We start from the raw sequence: 21,380 nt of genomic DNA, 5'->3' as shown, positions 1-21,380 counted from the left end.
AAGGAGAGAAAATATTGAATATAAAACTTTGTTAAAGTGCATGAATATTTGATAAATTATACACAATTTTCTCTAATTTTTCACTTGACAGTATACCCTAGAGATAATTCTATATAGTAACTATAATATGTTAAACAAATGATTAGAGAAAAAATTGAGTTATAGTTCAAAGAAAATTGAAATTACTTGTAGACTTTTAATAAATATGTCAATGGCCAACTAATGTTACTGGATGCAAAACAATTGTTTATTAAACAAGCATATCAATTGCTTGGTAATTGGAAAGTAATATTTCAAGTATTTATTCTAACATAGTTTGCTGCATACATATGTATACATTTATACGTAGATTCACATATATGCTTTAGTGAGCTTTTGTTACATTTTGTAAAATTGGTAAGGATTTTGGGTTGATGTGAAACATGTTATCATTTTTCCTCACTGAAATGATGGGATATATTCTTTAGGTTAGTGTTATCACACAGAATGTCTGATTTCCAGAAAGAAGTTACTAATAATACTAAGATACTTACGTTTTGTTTCTTTATTCGATTTCACTAGTATGTTATGATCTTACTACCAAACAGTAGATGGCGCTATAAGTATGCACTCATTAGAGGCCAAATTAATTTCTATTAAACTGCGACATGTCATTTGTATTTTAATATTTGAAGTCGTTGTACCTAATGCTACTCAAAAAGGAATGAACCACTGCCCAAGTGTCTTGAAAGATATTTCTAGTATATTCAGATTTTTTGTTAAAAATTTATTTGAAATATTAGTAGCTATAACTACTAAGGGTTTTTGTGTAGATAAAGGTGATGTATGAAAAGATGAGTTTTAGTTTTTTTTTTTTTCAAAGCTGAGTGAACCAATGGTGGACTCACTAGAAGGAAGTTTTAAAATATTGGACAGCTGGCCTGGTTAAAAATAGAATTCACACAATTTAATGTATACTATGTAGGTGCTAATATCTGAGGAATGTTTAATATCTCGAATATCTAGATGTCCTAGCAAGGAAGGAAATTGACATAATTGACATTAATCAGACTGCTAACATATACATGTACGTATATATGTGACAAGACTAGGCTGTCACATACACATTACCATTTACTCTTTGCAACTCAGTGAGGTAGGTGACTCGGAGGTTTTGGCTCGGGGGAAAATAAAATGGCTTGACCAATGTCACATACTATAGCTGGTAGCCCCACTGGGATTCCAATCCAGTTTGGATTCCTAAGCTCATGATCTTTTCATGAGAGTCACTACCCTGACTCCCTTAATTTTTTAAGGTGAAATATACTTACATATGTATTGCACCAGGACCCAGACATATTAAAAGTCAAATAGTCCAATGGTTCTTGAACATTTATATCTCAGAGATGCCTCAGCTTCCAAACTCACCTCTAATTCCATCCTGGCCCAGAATGAACTTGATTTTATTTGATTATATTCTAGTTAAAAATAGGCTTAAAAGAAACACTGGTGTTCGGTCCCTATACACACATCCTAGATTTGGACAAGTGGGGCTAGACTGTTTCATCATGTTACACGTTGAATGATGTAGTCCTTCATCCTAAAGAATGCAGCAGTTTAATCCACACAGTAAAATTAACTCGACAAGAATACAGTGAGCTGAGTTACTTGGACCACTCTAACAACCCATCCAGATTTTGTCTTGATTCTCATAAAAAATTAACCTATCTCTAGACCTAAATTTGCATGGGAAAATAAGAATGGTACAAAATACTTCTGTCTGAAGTAGATTCTCCTTCCGATCCCAGACTCTGGCTGATAAGGATGAAGCCCAGAAGCAGTGCGTGTAGAGATCACATGCTGTTTAGGAGGGACGGGCAGTCACCCAGCAAACATGTCTGCTCCCCACACCTGGATCCCTGGAGGCTGCTGACGATCAGACAGAGCCCGCGTTCTCCCCACCCCCCACTTGTAGCAACACCACCAGGAAAAGTGTTCCTCCCCTGGCACTTAAGCTAGACTTTGGAGTCACAGAGTTCCTTCCTCTCTCATGCCCCGGTGTTAGCAGAGTGACTTTTTAGGTCTGGGGATGTTTCACATCACTTTTATTTTGGGATCCCATGTCTTGAGACAGCTGGCGAGTGTTAATGACCAGGCCCCAGTGCTCAGGTCTGCACGTCCACTCTCCTCGTTTCAGAACAAGGGAAACATCCTGGGACATGGTTCTCATAACACAAAAGAGACACTAAAGCCTCAGATGATTCTCAGTGGGAGAGGAGCTATTTTTCAACTTGGCTTGGAACCAAGTGCTGAAAAATGTGAAACCATCGATTACATATTACTCCTTTTGGCACCACAGTAGAAATCATACAAACATACAAGAAAAACTTTTTATATTTTTCCCGCATTCCTTCTTTTCCCCAGATATAATGTTTAAATTTGAACAGTCGTACAAAAGATCCCACGGGAATGGCACTTCCCGCATGGACAGCTTGCTTATAAGAGATTCAGTTCAGTTCTCTGGTGGCTGAGGGTCCAGTTTAAGGCTATATTTTAACCATAGAAGTCGTTATATGCCATTAGGTGGGGGAAGGGAAGGAAAGGATGATAAATCCCAAGTCTCTGTAAGCTGACTAAAGGGTGTCCTCCGTGGTGCTGGGTTTAGCATTGTCTCCACGCCACAGCTGCCAACACCAACACAAAATCCTGGTGACACGACAGAAAAATGAAGGAGGTCTCAGATAACTTTATTTAACTGTTTTATCATGTCATCAGTTTCCAAGTTTGGTTGTACATGTTGGAAAAAAGACAGTAGGTGCTAAAAATATACATGTATAATTTAGTGAATGGTTTATTTGTTGGACAAATCAGAACAGAACATTCATACAAGATAATTAAATGTAGATTTCATTGGAGAGACCAAATCTTAGGTCCCTGCTGTGTAATAGGTATTTAATAAATACTTGTGGACGAAACAGGGCAGGTTTTCCATAGGTCACTAAATAGATGTTAAATATCTTTCCAGGGTCATTGCACTCTTTAGTAATCTTAAAGTTTGCCAGCGCTGTCATCAACTTGTGCAGTGAGTAATGTTGAAGTCATTAACACCTGCAAGTTTAGAGGTTTCACGACATAGATCCTTAAACATAAGTGCAGTGGTTTCTTTTGCGGATGCAGATTATTTTGCAATGGCTACTGGCAAGTTTAAAGAATCACACACAGTAGTTGGCTGAATTCCTGGTTAAATTTAGGAATCCTTTTCTGTGTGGGACTACCATTTCAGGAGCTGCTTGGATGGTTATTTTGCCCGTAGTTATGACTAATTTTCAATTTACTAGGTTTGTCTCAAAGAATTAAGTGAAAATCTAACTTCTTAATAGGTCTTCCAAATGCAATGCTAATTCTTTGAATTTTCTTCTGTTAATCATCTTCTTTTATTAACCTGCAAATAAAAAATTACATGCTGAAAGGATCTTTAGAATCCTTTTAGAAATTCAGCAAGGCTTTAATCATGCTAATAATTTCCTAATTTAATAGTTTTATGGGTTGAGTTATTTATATATTATACTTCGCATGTCATTAAGCAAAGAATCAGGATAAAATTTGTCCTCTAAAGAAGTGAAAGGATTGTATAAAGGTTCACTTCTTTCTAGTTCCAGTCTCTCTCTCTGGGTATTGAAAATCATACTTTTAAGTTATAAATCACATTCTAATTCTTTAGAAATCTAGCAAGCTGAACTGAGGAGTGTGTTCAGAAATTTTCCAATGAATTTAGTCAAAGGAAATAGCTAAGGCTGAAAAGCAGCCAATAGTTTGTTCATTGCCTAAACTCAACAGACAATTGCTCATAATTCTATATTCCTTTGTTTACATAATGTAGATCTGACCCAAGTATACCAAAATATGTGGCTCATGGGGAGAATCCTGCACTTCTAGTACCCAAACTTGCTTTTACTCTTCCCCGTCTATGATGACCAAGACAGAGACTTCATCATCTTATTCAAGAATAGCGATGGTCCAGGCAGGGTATCACTGGCTCATGTTTCTCTCCTATATCCTCTACTTAAACCCTCCCCCACAAAACCTGAACTCTCCTTTGAGGTTTCCTGCATGTGAAGGGTAAAGTCGGAACATTTGCCAGTTAAGACAACAGAGCAATGTGAAAAGCTCGAATCCCACTCCCCCAGTACCCAAATGAAAGCAGGCAAAAGTAATAATCAGCAAAGCTAAGGCTTCGCCACAAGAAACCAATCACAGAACAAGATCGAGGTGTAAATTTCAAAATTTCCAAAAATTCTATTTTTTCAATAATAGAAGCCAAAGAATCTCAGGTGGCCAGGGTTTTTATTTTTTCCCAGCAACCTCATCCAAGAAGCAAAAGGGGACAAGATCCTGAGAAATACCACTTGGATTCTTTGACTTGGAAAGAAGTTGGCTAAGGGGGTGAGAAGACAGTGCAAGGAAAGAATCCATGAAGAGGTCAAGCAGGATCTCTCATGAGCAGTAACCCCCACATCCCCTCAGAAGACCTCAGAAGAGGTTCCATGTCACTGAGCTGAGACGGAGGAAATGAGTCACCCCCGACCAGATAGAAGCGTCTGATACAGAATAATTAAGGGGATCTTAGAAGATGAAGCAGAATCTAGAGCCTTAACAAGTATCTCATTCAACCCCATCTGGGCTTCCCCTTCCTTTCTCCACACATCGAGACTATTTATAAACAGTGTACAAACTATTGGGTACTTTAAGTGTAAAATATAAGGGAGTGGGAGGGAATAATCCAGAATAAATAGGAGGAATACTTTTACTATCCCTCTGCAGAAAAATTTCAAAACCAGTCATTTAGGAAAATGTCTTTCATGTTGTAGAAAGCTCTGGGATTGGCTTACAAGTCTGTTTCATGTGGACAAATAACCAAAGGAAGAATTTTGACATTAGTCCTCCAAGTGTGTCAATACAACAGAGTTATATTTTTCTAACCCCAAAGTGTATTAACACCACGTTTTCCCATAGTCATTTTGACTTTTCTGACGTTTCCTTGTAATCAAATTGTCATTAACATCTGTTTTAAGCAAAAAGACATTCCCACGGTAGCCAAACTATGATGATTTTTTCGTATGGAGGAAGTAATGGAAATACACAAATTGAGGGAAACAAACCAACAACCTGAAAAGTCTTGGGGTTAAGGGGAAAAAAACACCTTTGATCAATTAATGTAAACCTTATGCTGTGGGGAGGATTGTGAGAAGGGTGCACTCCTCACAGCAGGTTCTTTCTGGCTGAAAGCTCCAAAGGGCCCATCAGCAGCCACACTTTGGTTATTCCAAGACAAGCCTCAACTAAGTCGGCCTTATTGCCTTGCCTGGGGGACTTTCCAAAAACAAAAGGAGTCTTTTCAGACTTAAGTCTTTATTGTCATTAGTGGATCTTTATTGTCATGACCAATGTGGCAAGACAAAAAACTTTTCCTTAATAGCTCTAGTCCAGGGTAAACCTGGGCGTCAAAAGTTGTTAGATGATAACTGAGGGGGTGCTTGTCTTTGCTGTTATAGCCATTCAAGGGCTGAAACTGTGGGTGTCTCCCATCCCCACTGGTACAAACATTCCCCCGTTCCCATCACAGGAAAAGTACTGAAAGAGGGCAGATACCACAGCACTAACTTTGTCTGCACGTTCTTTTTAGAACAGATTCTTGATTACTTTCCACAAACAAGGGTCTTCTCAGGCTTATCAAGATGGATTATAAGTTCTGTGGCTCCTTTTAAACACCATACTTTAGTATTTTACCCCAAACAAGGCAAAGGGGAAGTTGATTGAGCAGAAGTGTTTTACAGAAGTGCCCTGAGAGGCTGACTAACATTCTAGAACATTCTTTGTGGAATCAAAATGAAAAAGATGAGCATCTTAGAGCCAGAAAAAAATAATCTCCAAGGTATCTAGTCTCTCTGCAGTATACTCTTGTTTGATATGTAATTTTTCTTAATGACATTCCTTCATTTATCTGTTCAACAGGTATTTACTGGGAGCCTATTAGTCTCTGCTAGGCGCGGGGTCTGGAGGACTGAACAAAACACGTAGTCTCTGGCCTCATGGAGTTTCAAATCCACTGGGAAAAACAAAACCGAATTATCATGCAGATAACTAATTCCAATTTGACAAATTTCAATTGCTTCAGTTCCATGGAATTTACTGTTTTTATAGGTAGCTATCTTGTTTGTATGAAAGTTCTCCTAAATCTGTTTCTATATCATGTAGTGTGAGCCATCACTTTCCAGAACTTTGAGGAACCATCTTAATATCATGTTTGCGCCATCTGCACCAGTCATGTCCAGGGTTTTAAATCCTATACCTTAGGCTAGTGTTCTTTCTTATTCAGGTTTATGTCCCACCCTTCTTGATCCCGTGAGCTCAGAATCCAGCTCTGCTAATACATGTTGGCTAGATCCTTCAGCTCCGTTGGGGTACAGCACCTTTTCCTCCTTATCAGGTCCAACCCATTCCAGCTGGGTTATTGCTAACCTAGTGGCCAGGAGAGGAGGTGGGGGTGGATCCTGATCGAGGTTCCTACTGGGCTTCAGGGAAGGATTTCTATATAATCTTCAAATCTTCAGTCCCTTGATGGGGAGGAGTAACCCGTTTCTGGGTTCCCAAGGCAGGGAAATCTAGAGATTCGAGAATTTCAGGGGAAGGGGCTATAGCTCAGTGGTAGAGTGCATGAATATACACAAGGTCCTGGGTTCAATCCCTAATGCCTTCGTTTAAAAAAAAAAAAAAAAAGAGTTTCAGATGATCCCAGTCATGTATCAGGGTCTCATTGTCTCATATAAATCCCGATCTTGGCGCAGCGGGTACAGAAGAACCTTGAGTTCCGCTACTCTTGTTAAGTGCTGGTCTTGGTCTCCAGTGTTCATTGCTCGCTAGCTAGTCCAGAAGCATGTCTGATGAAGTGTGAATGCTCTATGTGGTATCCAGACACAGAGAAGTATGCCAGTCCTAAACGTCTGCCCTCAGCAATATTCTAGAATTTTTATTAATTAACACAAGAAATCATCTTATTCAATTCTTACAGCTAGAATTCCCATCTTGCTTTATCTTCTTGTATACCCTTGTGGCTAACCTGATAATAATATTCCCTGACTTTAGGACAGTAACCTGTGCAAGCCAGCTGCTTCTGCCAACGGTGAGTCTTGCTCTCAAAGGAGTCTTTGCAAATATGGATGGGAAAGTTAACAATTAGCTATTTGCTTCCATAATTTAAAGAGGCACCGAGAGTGTCTTTAAACCTTGTGTAAACATTCAGAGAAGGACCAGAATTGAAACTACCAGAGATATGTTGTTCCCTCAGGGTGGTAAGAGTTTAAAATGCACTTTTTTTTCTTTTTTAAACCATTTTTCCTTCTCCAACCCTAATACACACTTTATGACATGGGTTAAAACACTTTAATACCTGTATGCTCTGAACCTCTCTTCTACTTTTGCCCACTTAAGAGGTACTAACTCTGTCTGCCAAGTTTCCTCTCCTCCTCCACTGCCTGAGAACCTCTCCCAGCTGGGTTTTTTTCTGAGCTTTGTGTAAGGAATCAGGAAGAACGTGATGGGAAGGGGACAAATACCACGAAAGACCATAGGATAGAAGAAGCAAAGATGCTGAAGAAGAGAGGGACCATGTATATGGGGAAAAAAGTCAAGGCATTGAGTTATTTTGAGATTACTATTTTTGTATATGGATTGTGTAATTTTGAGCTCTCACTCTGAGACTTTAACAAGGTCATGGACTTAAACCCTCGTAACTCGTAAGAGAGGGCCTCTCTAAACTAGACCCATGTTTCTCAACTGTTGAAAACCCAGGCTTTTTCAGATACACATAAAAATGTCATGACTGCTCTACTTCAGAGATTCTGACATGGCTCCCAAGGGCACAGGTGGAAGTCACTGGGCTATCTACAAGTTCCACCAGCCGAGGCAACCTGGTCAAGCTTTACTCCTGTAGATTGAATTATGAGAGCCACTAGAATGCTTATTCAAGAATATACGTATCATAATGGACTGACTAGTATATGACCTCCCTGGCCCCCAGATTGGGTATGTCTGTTTTTATCACTGTTACTTCAATGGAAAGTCCTTGCTCCAGATCTAAAGTGAGAGTTGCACGATCCCGGCCAATAACCTGCAAAGTCAAAGAGCAGAGTATGGTCAACTCGAGGAAGGAGCTGCTTGGATACAGAGGGGTTGGGGAGGAGAGGAGAAAACTAAAGACTGGAAGCAGACGGCTGACTGTTGAGAAGAGAGGGCAGGAGAACTCTCACAGGGCAGGTCTCACTGAGTCAAGTAAACTTTGTCAGAAGCTGCCACCAACCATCCCTAAGGGATTGTGGGATTCATGGCAGTTCAGTCCAGTAGCTCCAGATTGTGACATGCAGGCCAGTTCCTCAAAAGTCTGTGGGCACAATATCCAACTGTCAGAGTCACTTCTAAGTTGAAACTTGCTGGATTGCTTCTTTCAAGTGTTTTGGAATCATGTTTCTCATTCTTTGGAAAATGTAAAACAATTTTAAAAGAATTAATTATTCCTTTTTTCATAGCTAGTTAAATAATGCTATTTTACAATAAGATGTGTCTAAAAATTAAAGTGTCACTATAAAAGACACATCTTAAAATTAAAAATTAAAGACAGAGACAGTCAATTTTTTTTTTCGTTCTACGAAAGTATTCTCTCGGCAGTTTGGTTCAAAGGGTACGTGTTAGGAGTCAATGTCGCACTCACTGCTGGAGACATGGTGAAGAACAGCACCCTATCCCTGCCTTGCAGAAATGCTTTCAATGTGTAAATGCTATAATTCTGCAGTTACCTTTTCTTTTCTTGTTTTATTCTAAATTAAAGTGTAGTTGATTTGCAATGTGGGGTTAATTTCTGGTGTACAGCACAGTGATTCAATTATACATATTCTTTTTTATATTCTTTTTCATTGTAGGCTATTCCACGGTGTTGAATGTATTTCCCTGTGCTATACAGTAGGACCTTGTTGTTTATCTGTTTTATAGATAGTAGTTAGTGTCTCCAAATCGCAAGCTTCCAATTTATCCCTTCCCACCCCCCGGTAGCCATAAGTTTGTTTTCTATGCCTGTGAGCCTGTTTCTGTTTTGTAAAGAACTTCATTTGTGTCTTATTTCATATTCCACATATACATATGCATGATATCATATGGTACTTTTCTTTCTCTTCCTGGCTTACTTCACTTAGTATGATGATCTCTAGGTCCATCCATGTTGCTGCAAATGGCATTATTTTATTCTTTTTATGGCTGAAAAGTATTCCATTGTATATATATACGACATCTTCTTTATCCAGTCATATGTTGATGGACATTGAGGTTTGCTTCTGTGTCTTGGCTATCGTAAATAGTACTGCTATGAACATTGGGATGCATGTAACTTTTCCAATTAGAGTTTCCTCTGGATATATGCCCAGGAATGGAATTGCTGGATGATAGCGTAAGTCTATTTTTAGTTTCTTAAAGAAACTCCATACTGTTTTCCATAGTGGCTGCACCAAACTACATTCCCACCAACAGTGTAGGAGGGTTCTCTTCTCCACACCTTCTGCAGTTGCCTTTTCTATTCCTTGAATTAGCAAGATGCTTACATTATCTCGAGAATGGTCAGTCTCTTAACTCAGCACTAGGGGGAGCAACACTGCAGAAGAAAATTCGGGAACCTTTGTGCTTCCGGATCATCACAGGACTACTGAAAATTACAAAACTTAAGATATGAACGGCTGGGCAGTGGTAGAACGTCTAACCATCTGCATGGTGAGCGACTTCTCTAACCAGACAGGAGAGCACCTTCTAAGTGACGTTAGGTAGTGAAAGTTGGGAATGCTACTTTGGATAGCTAAAATCTTTTTTGGGGGAAATTTTCCCCAAGCCTGGGACTTTCCAAGTCCATACATTAAACAGTATCCAGGGCCTTGGTCATATCGCTCTTTTTTAAAAAGTTGAAGTTGCTATGCAAGGACGTATCGCTCTTAAGGACTTTGCTGCCAAGTTTTGTTAATTCTTGGGAATAATTTGGGAACTAGTAAGGAGAAAAAAAATTAGAATAAGTAGGGAGAAAAGTGTTTGGCCAAGAGCAATACAATTACGACCTGGTCATAATAAGTAGATCCTTGAATACAAAAGGACTTCTAGAATGACTGATCATTATATTATGCAGAGAACATACTATGTTGTTCGTGGTCAAAAACACTTTTAAAAATTCAAGAAAATTTGAATCAAGGACAAAGAATTAGGGGGAAAAATATTGCAACACAGAGGACAAAAAAAATAGCTAACATGTCCGAAGTGTCTGTCCTGGTTCTTCACATATGTCATTCTCCCGATTTCTTTACGACCCTGATGAGTTAGGTAGTGCCAACCACATTTTTCAAATTAGAAGACAGGCTTAATAGCAGCCATACTTGATGATTTGATCATCACACTATAATATATTAGTATCATGAATATGATCAGAATTGATACAAAACATGGTTAACTGTATTTTAAAATTTCCTACAAACACTGAAAGTGTATCTATCTAAGAAAAACTAATTTTTTGGCATTTGACATTTAGTCAAAAAAATTCATCCTTCAAAAGAAAACCGTGCATCCTATGACCAGGAGAGAAAGCTCAGCTCATGTTGTTCTTGACTCTTCAAAGTGGTGGTTTTAACGTTCACTTCACTGAGCTGAGTGTGTAATGGGGTGTGTTTATTCCCAGAAGTCACCAGTACCCCATAGAGTACCTGTAATTCCTTATGCCGGCTTTCTCTTGGTTGATGTCACTTTCTCTTGGTGGTTTCATAATATGAATGTGTTGACATGGGCATGTGATGTACTGACTCAGCCCTTCCAGTAATCCCATGGCGATAGTGACTGGTATGTAGGAGTTGCTAAACTCACAGCTGAGATTAAAAGCCACTATGAGCTCACATTTTGAACACCAGGAATGTCCCCTGCTCCCTAATCCTAAATTATGGGACACCCTACCATTGAGTTTACAAAGTGGTGAGTTCCCAGAGAATCCTGAGGGGAAAGAGAAAAATGGTATCTACTCCCCCAGAGAAAGTGTAGTTCCTGAAGGACTTGATTAGCTCCCAACCCCTAAACTGGAAGAGGCACTGGACTTGCATGCTCTGCAATTTCAGGGGCTCTAAGAATTGGGGAATGCCGTTGACTTTTCTTGGGAAATTTCTGAAGGCAGGAACCCCACTAATGAGGAGGTTCCCTGAAACAGAAGGCCAGAAGTCAGGAGAGTGTCACAGCATGAGAAAAAGAGAATGCACGAGGGCCACTTATCCTTGTTCCTAGAAGGCATGGAAGCTAATCCCCAAGATTCCACATGAGGGAGCCCAAAGTTGAGCAGAGGGACAGCAGCCACTTAGATTGCTGTTCAGCAGAATGTGTACCCAGAGGGGCGTGTGCACCACTGGTGAGAATCTGGGAGAGATGCGCATTGGCTAACAAACCCCGCCCACCACCTACATGGACACCCCCACATCAGCGGAAACAACTGACATCTGACTGACTCTGACGGAGCACATGGACCCCCCATCTCACCCCTCCGACAGCACCTGGCTGTGACTGTCTTTGGCCAGGAGCTCCAGTTCCAGGGGCCAGACCTGAGGATGACACCAGCAGCGGAAGCCTGAGAGGAGATACGGGATTGGAGGCGGGCAGAGAAAATCATAGAGGTAGAGAAGGACTCGGTGAGAAGATGACTTAGAGCTGTATAGGACACGTTTTCATGAAAAGATTAGAGGACAAAACCCAATGGGCAGGACTGAAATCATCAAGGAGGGACTGAATCAGTGTGGAGTAGTGGTTTACAGACTTCAAACCAAGCTACCACGATCAAATCTTGGCTACTCCATTCAGTAGCTATGTGACCTCAAGCAATTAACTGTCCCTACATCAAGGGTTTTTGAGAAAATTAAATGGTTAGAACAGTATCTCGAACAGAAGAAATACTCAGTACACAGTCAAGGTAAGGATGATGGTGAGGATGACATGTTCACCACCCAGACCCAGGTGGGCTCCTAACCTGACACCCGTTAGGAGAAAATACATTCTAAGTTTGTATATAACTGAGTTCCAATGCTCGATATAGACTTCTTCCAATGTTTAAGTTTATATAAAGCATGGTATAAAGTTGTTATTAATAAAATGTCCTTCTAACAATGAGGTAGCCTATGCAGTCATAAAATATACATTAATAAAAATTGAGTTCATAAAAAATGACTGTAATCAAAGAGATTGTTTTATTAAAAAAATGGAACCATTCTTGACTTTTTATGATCAAATCATGGTTTTGAAATTACTATCTTACAGCCATCGCACACTCCACTTTTTGTAAGATGAAATGTTAATTCCTTTACGTGGCACACAGGCTAGTTCTGGTCTCTGCCTGTCTGTCTAACCACTTAGTTTTCTGTCATAATAGCCATTCTCTTGCCTTTACATGGGTTTTCTTTTCCTTATTGTAGACATACTCACACACACACACACACACACACCTTTGCTATAGCCAACGTCTTCTGTTTTCTTCAAATACAATTGTAAGCTTTTCCTCCTCTGAGATCCTTTCAGTGAATTCATTCATTTCAATATTTATTTTCATTCATTTAAACATTCAATCTTCCAACAAGTATTTCCTGAACACATGATTGGTTCAGACATCATTCCATGCCTTTCGAGTAGAGTGATGAACAAGACAGACAAGGTCCCTCGTCTCAAAGAAGTGACACACTAGTGGGAAGAGACAGAATAAATAAGAAGAAAAAAAAAAGAATAACATTGACATTTAGATGGGTGATCAGGAAAGACTTCCTGAATGATAGATAGAAGATGCCAGCTGCTAGGACATAAACTCCATAGTAATAGAGATTTTATCTTCTCTGTTCCCTGTTTATCCCCGGTGCTTAAGGCAGTGCCAGGAACAAAACTGATCCTCAGTAATCATTTGTTTTGGATGGAAACATTAAGGCAATGGATACTTTGGGAAATGCAAGGTCAAAGTGTTCCAGGCAGAGGAAAGAACCAGTGCCAATGTCCTAGAGGAGGAAGAGCTTAGTACGTTTAAGGAAGGCAAAGAAGGCCTGCAGTAAGAAGTGGGGTCAGACAGGGACCTAGGACCCAGGGAGGTCCAGGTCAGGAGTACGACCGGAAGCCATTGAAGGCAGATGGAAACTTGCACATACGTACTTCCATCATAAATTATCATAATGCCTCATCATTTCCTGATCCACCCTATTGGTTTTTTCCCCCTTTGTCATTGCCTTCTGCTCCAGTCTTTATTATTTCTTTTATTCTACTTTCTTTGGGTTTTCTCTTTTTTTTTTTTCACTTCTTGATTTTGATGCCAAGTTTACTCATTTTTATTTTTACTAATTTTACTAATATATGAACATAACTATAAAATTCATCTCAATATTACTTGAACTTTATCCCATTAGCTTTGATATGCAGTGTTTTCATAACACATAAACTGTTTTTTTTTTATCTCAATTTGGATTTCTTCTTTGGCAATTTAATTTTTAAGAAATGTATTTTTCAACCCCCAAATATATGGGTTCTTGGTTATCTTGTTTTTAATTTTGCTGTGATAAGAAAATATGGGTCTGTATGATGTCTATTCTGTGGTATTTGTTGAGACTTGCTTTGTAGCCTAGTAAGAAGTCAAATTTTGACTTCAAAATGATGTTTTTCCCCCTAAGTACCAGATGTAAGCCTCCCTCTCTATATATTATATCAAGTGTGTTAACTGTGTTGTTCAAATCAGCCATCTCTTTAGGAACTGTTCTTCTGTTTGTTCTGTCACTGGAGGAGCTGTTCTAAAGTTTAGAGTCACGACTGTAGTCTTGTCAACTTCTTGTAATCATGTCAGTTTTTGTTTTTCATCTTATCATAATTCATATGTGTTGTTAGGTGCATGAACAAGTCCAGAACTGATATAGCTTCCTGATGAATTGCTCCCTTTAGAATAATCCTTTTGAAATATAACGATGCTCCCTCCCACCCAAATGCCTATTTTGTCTGAGACCAATACAGCCATATTCACTGGCACCACCATGTCATTCTGTCTTTTTTTTATTTTCTTTATTTCCCTTGTGTCCTTTCTTCTCTTTTCCTGTTTTCTTTTATTCTCCTTTTATGATTATATAGCAGGAATGTATTCACTTTCTATTCCTTAAGTAGATAAATCTGCAGTGTTCACATATGACACAGAAAGTGTAACGATAACCAGTATCTTTCCTCTCAGACGGTATCAAATTGGCAGAATGCATTCATTCTGATCTCCTCTGCTCCCAGGTCACACGTCAGTTACAATTCATCTTGCTTTTAAGCACCCACCTCCCCAAAGCAAGCATTTCTGTCGTGCGGATGTAGCTTTTAGAGTCAATGCTGGTTCAGTTGGGACCACATAGGTTTCCCTGTGTTCCTTTCTGGTTCCTCTGTTTCTTGCTTCTCAGACTTTCTTCCGTTCTTTCGTGGAAGTTTACTAGTTATATTATAAAATCTCACAGTCGCTGTCTGAAAACGTCTTTATTTTCTCCTCCTTCTTTAGTGATAGTTTAGTTATTTAGTTCATGATGACAGTTATTTTCCACTGTGAAGACATGATATTGCTGTCTTCCGGCCTCTGTTGCTGCCTTGGATTACATACTCCTGGTAGTCCAATCATTGTTTTTTTATTTTTTATTTTTTAATATTTTTAAAATTGAGTTATGGTCAGTTTACAATGTTGTGTCAAATTCCAGTGTAGAGCACAATTTTTCAGTTATACATGAACATAATATATATTCACTGTCACATTCTTTGTTGCTGTGAGCTACCACCAGATCTTGTATACATTTCCCTGTGCTATGCAATACAATCTTGTTTATCTATTCGGCATATGCCTGTCAGGATCTACAGATTTCGAACTCGCAGTCTGTAATTACTGTTTTTAAAAATAGATAATCTGCCTGTTTCATCTGGTTACTGTTAAGATGTCCTCTCTGCTTCTGAGTTGTGCGTGTCTCTTTAAGGCGCGTTTACTTTTGATGCCTCCTACGCAGGAGATGTGTTGTTTCCTCTCTTTTGCGACTTCTGTGAACCACTCAGACATTATCGCTTCAGGTCTTGTCTCCCTACCACCACTCTGTCTTCTCCTCCGAGGAACGATGCGTAGAAACATGGCAAACATTCTTTTCATTCCCCTGTATCTCTTAAACTCTCTGTCATGCTTTCCATTTTTAGTTCTCTCAGTCCGGATCCTGGATAATTTACACATTCTGTCAAGTTGTTTTTCTGTTACACAAAGTTCTTAGGAGCACTAAGACTTCTGTTACTGTTTTCGCAGACTCTGTCTCGGATGGTTATTTTCCCCTTTTCGAAATTTTTTTTCTAGAGAGTTTTGTCTTCCGAGGTGCTTGTTTATTTTCTTGAAAGAATCCCATGAGGGTGTTTTGGGTCACGTTCCTTAGACCCAGACTCCTAGGATGAGGATTCAGTGGTAGTGCTTACTAAGAATGTGCCACTGGGAAACTGGCAAGGGGGTGGGGAAAAACAGGACAGACAGGAGGAAAAATCCAAACAAGGGTGTGATCTCAGGCAAAGTCCCACAGAAAATGACCTCAGGCTGATCCTGCAGGGGACTCTGGAGTTTAAATTACAGAAGAGAGTTGTTAAACTGAGGCTGGGAGCTCCGGGAAGCCTGGAGTGGGGGGCATGTCTGGGAGGGCAGTTCTCTGAAAAAGGAGACCCAGAAAGTGCTGGCTGGGAAAGCTCACCAAAGAGGGAGACCAGCACCCCAAGAAACAGTAAAAGTGGTTCCAGGGGATCTGGGTGAAGCACAGACATTGACATTATCCACTACAATATCTCCGCAGGGCAATTTTGCTTCGGATTTTGCCAAGAACTTCAGAGCAGAACTGGCTGAGGACGAATTATTTACGTTTGCTTCTGCGCGTGGGGATTCTCTGATACTATGCGGATTTCTGTTCTGAAAAGTGAAGTCTCAGGGAGCTGATTTCTCATTTAAGACTTGTTTTCACCCAAAGTACAAGCCAACTTGAGCTTGCATGTCAGCTCCCTGGGCTGCTGAGCATTTTTTGTTTGTTTTCCTGGTTCCTCTTCACATGAAAGGCACACCCCCAGCAAAGGCTTTTAAGCAAGGTTTCAGTTCCAAACCCTCATCTCCTGTAGAATGCAAGGATTATTCTTCAGTCCAGGTATTAGTTGGTTTAATTACCTCCCCTCTACATCCCTCTCATATCTCCCTTTAGAGCTGCCTCAGTATAAACTCTAAACTCGGGCACTGACGAACTCTTTGATTCTGACATTCAGATATTCCCTTTTCTTTTGGGAGAGTTTAGCTCTGCATCCATCTTTTCTTATTTTAAATCCAGATTTCCTAGGAGTTGGTCACGTGGAAGATATTTCCAAATCAGCTATGTCTACCATCTTACAGAAACCGGAAGTCCCACTGTGACATTTGTCTGTTATCATCATGAGAATATAAGCTCCTTGGAGTTAGAAACTATTTTTTTTTAACCTCTATAATCTGGGCTAACATTGTAAGCCTTTGACAAATATTTGTCCCCCAAAATGATTAAGTGGCCCAGAAAATATTGGCATAGGACACAAACACTATTTTGTTAATAGTCCACATTTGAGACCACAAAAACCTTAAATGTATACCTGTGAAAGAATAACACCAGGTATATATTAGGAGTAATGGCATAGATCCTTGTACAGAGTGAGAATTATTCTTCAGTCACTAGTTCAAAAATGAGTTGAAGATAAAAGTGCCTTGGTCCTGTCCTCTAGACATCTATTACCAAACATCTTCACAGCCTCATTAACTCCTTAGTCATCAGCACGTTCTTTTAGCCATACGTAGTAATCGTATCCTTCAGGACATATGTGGCTTTGTTAATAGCTCCATCTCAGAAATTTAGGATAAATAAAATAGATAAAAATCTCAGAATAAAACCTGAGACACTTTGTACTTCTTTCCTCTGATCTCTCATGACAGATCGCTCCCAAGTCTTGTCAGTTCTACCTGCAAGACCGTCCCCATCTTTGTTCTTACTGCCACCACTCTGGTCCATGAAACCCAAGCAAATCTCTCTGCTGACAGATGTCTCTGCCTCTCTGGCGGGTCTCTTTCTCATGGTCCGACCAGCAGATACTATCAGTTTAATCCACCTAAAACACAGTTTTAATCGTATCTGTTTCTCGTTTAAGAATCTCCAATCGTTTCCTATTTCCTAATGAAATAATAAATTCATCGAATCTGTCATTGAAAGTTCTCCTGGATTTGGATCTAACCTGGTTCCTCTCCATTTTTTCTCCCTCTCCTTTTTCTCCTTCCTCCCTGAACTCTGGTTGAACTGAATCTGTTACTGTTTTGATTCTATTATAAGATCCTTTATCTTTTCTGATCTTCGTCCTTTCACTTGCATGTTCTTGGCTTTACCAAAAGTTTCAGTTGTGCTCAACTTCTTAATGGTGGAAGCTGAATAAATACTTGTGGCATTAACTGTTTTTTTGTTTTTTTTTTTTTAATTAAGTCCTGAGCTGCATGTGATCCTTTGGTCAATTTGCCCTGCATTTAAATGATAGTTGATATCACGGGAGATCCTGTGAATTTTCTCTGTTCTGCGGGAGTCACGGTCACCAAAGAATGTTAAATGCCATGAACACCAAAATAATGAGCTCTTCTCTTCCAGCCTGTCATGAGGAAAGGTGCAGGGACTAGGTGTCCATGAACACACATGTCTGCACGCTAGTCTTGTTAGACACGTTGGACTGTGTCTGCAAAAGGGCTGTTTTTCAGTTCTCTGTTGGTTTTCAGCTTATTCAATCCTTCAGTTTTGGATCTTCTCTCTCTTCTCTTTCAGATGAGTTGTATGTGGCAAAAACATCAAACTTTAACTGGAAGGAAGATTTGTGCCTTGCTAGTCTTAATCTGGACCCCCAGGAGTCTTGAGTGGACCCCAGATGGCTCCTAACTGTTGAGGTCAGTGATGGAGAAAATTTGGGAGAGAAGATATAGAGGTCAAAGAGTTCCAGGAACTGCAGTGTGGAAAAGGTGACATCCTCAAGAAGGGTAAACAGGAAGGACACGCCATCACTCTCACCAGAAGAGGAAGTGACTCTATCGGTGTGCTCTGTGGCCTCCAGAGGTAGTTTATTTCTGTGGCATTAAAAGACTTAGTTAAAAAAAAAAAAAAAACTCTCTGTTTTATACCTCTTCTCCTAGAAAATAATGTAAGGTTTCCAAGACAGCTGGAGAAACAACTGAAGTACAACTTTTCTTAGTTTTCATTTTATCCCAAAGAAACTGAAAAATTCCCACAAGCTGACTGTGTGACAGGAAATGGGACTGAAGTCTTGATTTTGGATATTTTTTCTTTCGTATTTTCCTAAAAGTACTGAAATTTGCTCCCTCAAATGTTGCCCCTCCTAACACCGTCTTATAAGATAACAGCCCAAATAAGGCTGCGGGGGAAGCATGTAGATTTCCAGCAAGCAGGTATTTTAACAAATGAGTCAAATGCAACAGAAGTCATCAGCTGTAGTTCCAAAGTCGAACGCGTTATTTCGACTTTCTCAAATGCAAGTAGCTGGACCGGAAGCATTCCAGGTTGGCATTAGTGTAACACATGGAAAAATCAAATGGAAGCTCAAGACTATTTACGAGGAATGGTATATACCGATTCTGCCCAGTTTGGCCAACAGATCACGGTCACGTGGGGCCTGCCATTTGGTCAAGGAAGAGTTATTTAAATTTTTATAGACAGAAAAAGGATTTGTGGAGAATAACTCTGTTCACACTGTAGATGACAGTTCTATTCAATTCCTTACAGAGATGATGCTGTAAATCTTATCAGCTATTCAATTCCTGTCTGCTATTAATTTCTCATTCCCTGGGAACTGGAGAAAGAGCTGAAGCAAATGTCCCAGGCATCTCAGCTTGCATCCTTGCATGTAGGAACATCTGCATTTAGTCTGGAAAAGCAAGAGTGGACAGCACAACAAAGGACTACTTTCCTACCAAGAAAGAAGAGCTCCTGAGGTTAGAAGAAGCCCAAGTACAGAATTTGGTCAAATCCGATGTGTTATTGCCAGAAGGGAGCACGTGTGCATTTGTCACTTAGATGATCATCCTCAGCCCGAGCGCAAGGCGGCTGCGATGAAAAAGTAAGCAAAGTCTCACAAAGCTGTTGTTTTATAACTTCCGTGAGCCATCGAGTCCTCTGGAGTGGGGGCACTGGTAACCCAGGCACAGAGCATTCGCCGTGTTGACAACAGTAGCAGTGATGGTGTGAGTAATGGTGGCGCGCTGGCTGCAGTGCCTTCCAGCTGGATGTAAGACATCAGAACGCTTCCCTGACTAGAGATCGGAACCCTTGGTCTGGGGCTACTTGGCGTCCTCAGCGGTACTTCCTGCCGGGGCAGTATGTGGACAGTGATACTGTCAACAGGTAACAATGGCATAGCTGCCACTCTGAACTTAGCTGTAATCAGACACATTATCTCTGCGATCTGGACCAGAAGTTATGAAAAACAGTAGGTTCCCCCGTGGTGGTCAAGGGAATGTTACTAGGACTCACGGGAGACACCGCCTGGATATTCTTACATTTATTTGGGAAGAGCTTCTGGGGGATACATGGAGGAATGAGTACAATTACAGATAGTTTTTTCAGATATGGTTGTTTTTGTAATCTTGTTCTTAGATCGAAACTGCTGAGATTCAGGAAATGCAGGTGACTGCTGGAAAAGCGGTCTCTGCTCTGCTTTCTCTTCTTGAGTCTTCCAAGCTCTGCTGCTGTTCTGGGCAAATGCCGAGGTGTGCTGCTCAGTCTCCCTTCTGAACAGTCTGCTACCCAGCCACGTGGAGGGCCGCAGCTGCCGGTCTCCAGCCATTGGCTCCCTCCGGATCTGCCTCAGCTTTTGAACAGAAGTCAAGATCTCAGCCTGCCTCCCGGCCAGGGATGGAGCAAAGCAGTGCTGCAAGGTTAGCTTCAGACAGTCTCTGCTCTGAAGAGCCTAGATGGACCGGCACAGCTTTTGTCATGTCTGTGTCATGATCTGACAGCTCCCCCACCGCCCCCCGGCCCCATCCTACTTCCTCCTTTTCCCTTGTAAGGTCATAGCCTCTCTAACAAACCATTTGCACACACGACTCATCTCAGCATCCGCTTTCTGGAGAGCCCAATAGGAAGGGCATCTCACACTGTCCTCCCTCCCATTACATGTTATAATAATCTGTGCAGCAAAATATCCGTCTGCCCTGGGACCTCCATTCTTAATTTTTTCATATGTGAACAGCCAAGTCGATATTGTTAAGAGAGACTGATTTTGGATTCAGATTGTTCTGGATTTGAATCTCAACTTTATACTTGGCAATATGAACTTGACCAAGCTCTATTTTCTTTTTTCAAAATTGAAGTACAGTTGATTTATTACAATGCTGTGTTAGTTGCTGGTGTACAGCACAGTGATTCAGTTATACATATATATTCTTTTTCATTATTGGTAATTGCAAGATATTGAATATAGTTCCCTGTGCTATGCAGTTGGACCGTGTTGTTTATTTTATATATAGTGTATGTGTTAATCCCAAACTCCTAATTTATCCCTCCTCATACCCTTTCCCCTTTGATAACCATAAGTTTGTTTTCTATGTCTGTGAGTCTGTTTCTGTTTTGTAAATAAGCTCATAGTATAATTTTTTAGATTCCACATATAAGTCACATCATATTGTATTTTTCTTTCTCTTTCTGTCTTACTTCGCTTAGAATGACAATCTCCAGCTCCATCCATGTTGCTGCAAATGGCATTATTTCATTCTTTATTATGGCTGAGTAGTATTTCATTCACACCTTCTTTATCCAATCATCTAGGTTGCTTCCACGTCTTAGCTATTGTAAATAGTGCTGCTATGAACATTGGAGCACATGTTTTTTTCGAATTTAAGTTTTTATGAACTATATTTTCTCACCCTTCCAGTCTGGGCCTGAGCTAGAAAGGGATCCCCCATTGGATGGAAACATGGATGTATGCAATTGCTGAGCAAAACAATTAAACATCATCCTAACAGTTCCAAAGACAGAGGTCCCATCTCCCGCTCACCATAGGCTGCACGGATTTTGTTATATTTATTCTAAGTTTTTCTTTTCCTTTCTAAGAAGAATTTACCACTAATGTGTAAAATGAATGAAACATTTTTTCTCCTTCTTCCTATTAAAAAGAAATTTCCCTTCTCTGTGAAATCTTCTTGCACATTTTTCCCTTTCCCCTCAGCATTCCTATTTTTAATCATATCTTATCTCCTGCCTCTCTTTAAGTCAGTCTTTTCTTCCTTGAAGTTT

Source organism: Camelus dromedarius, chromosome 25 (assembly GCF_036321535.1).
Source record: "Camelus dromedarius isolate mCamDro1 chromosome 25, mCamDro1.pat, whole genome shotgun sequence".
Taxonomy (NCBI): Eukaryota; Metazoa; Chordata; class Mammalia; order Artiodactyla; family Camelidae; genus Camelus; species Camelus dromedarius.
This window is presented reverse-complemented; position numbering follows the sequence as displayed.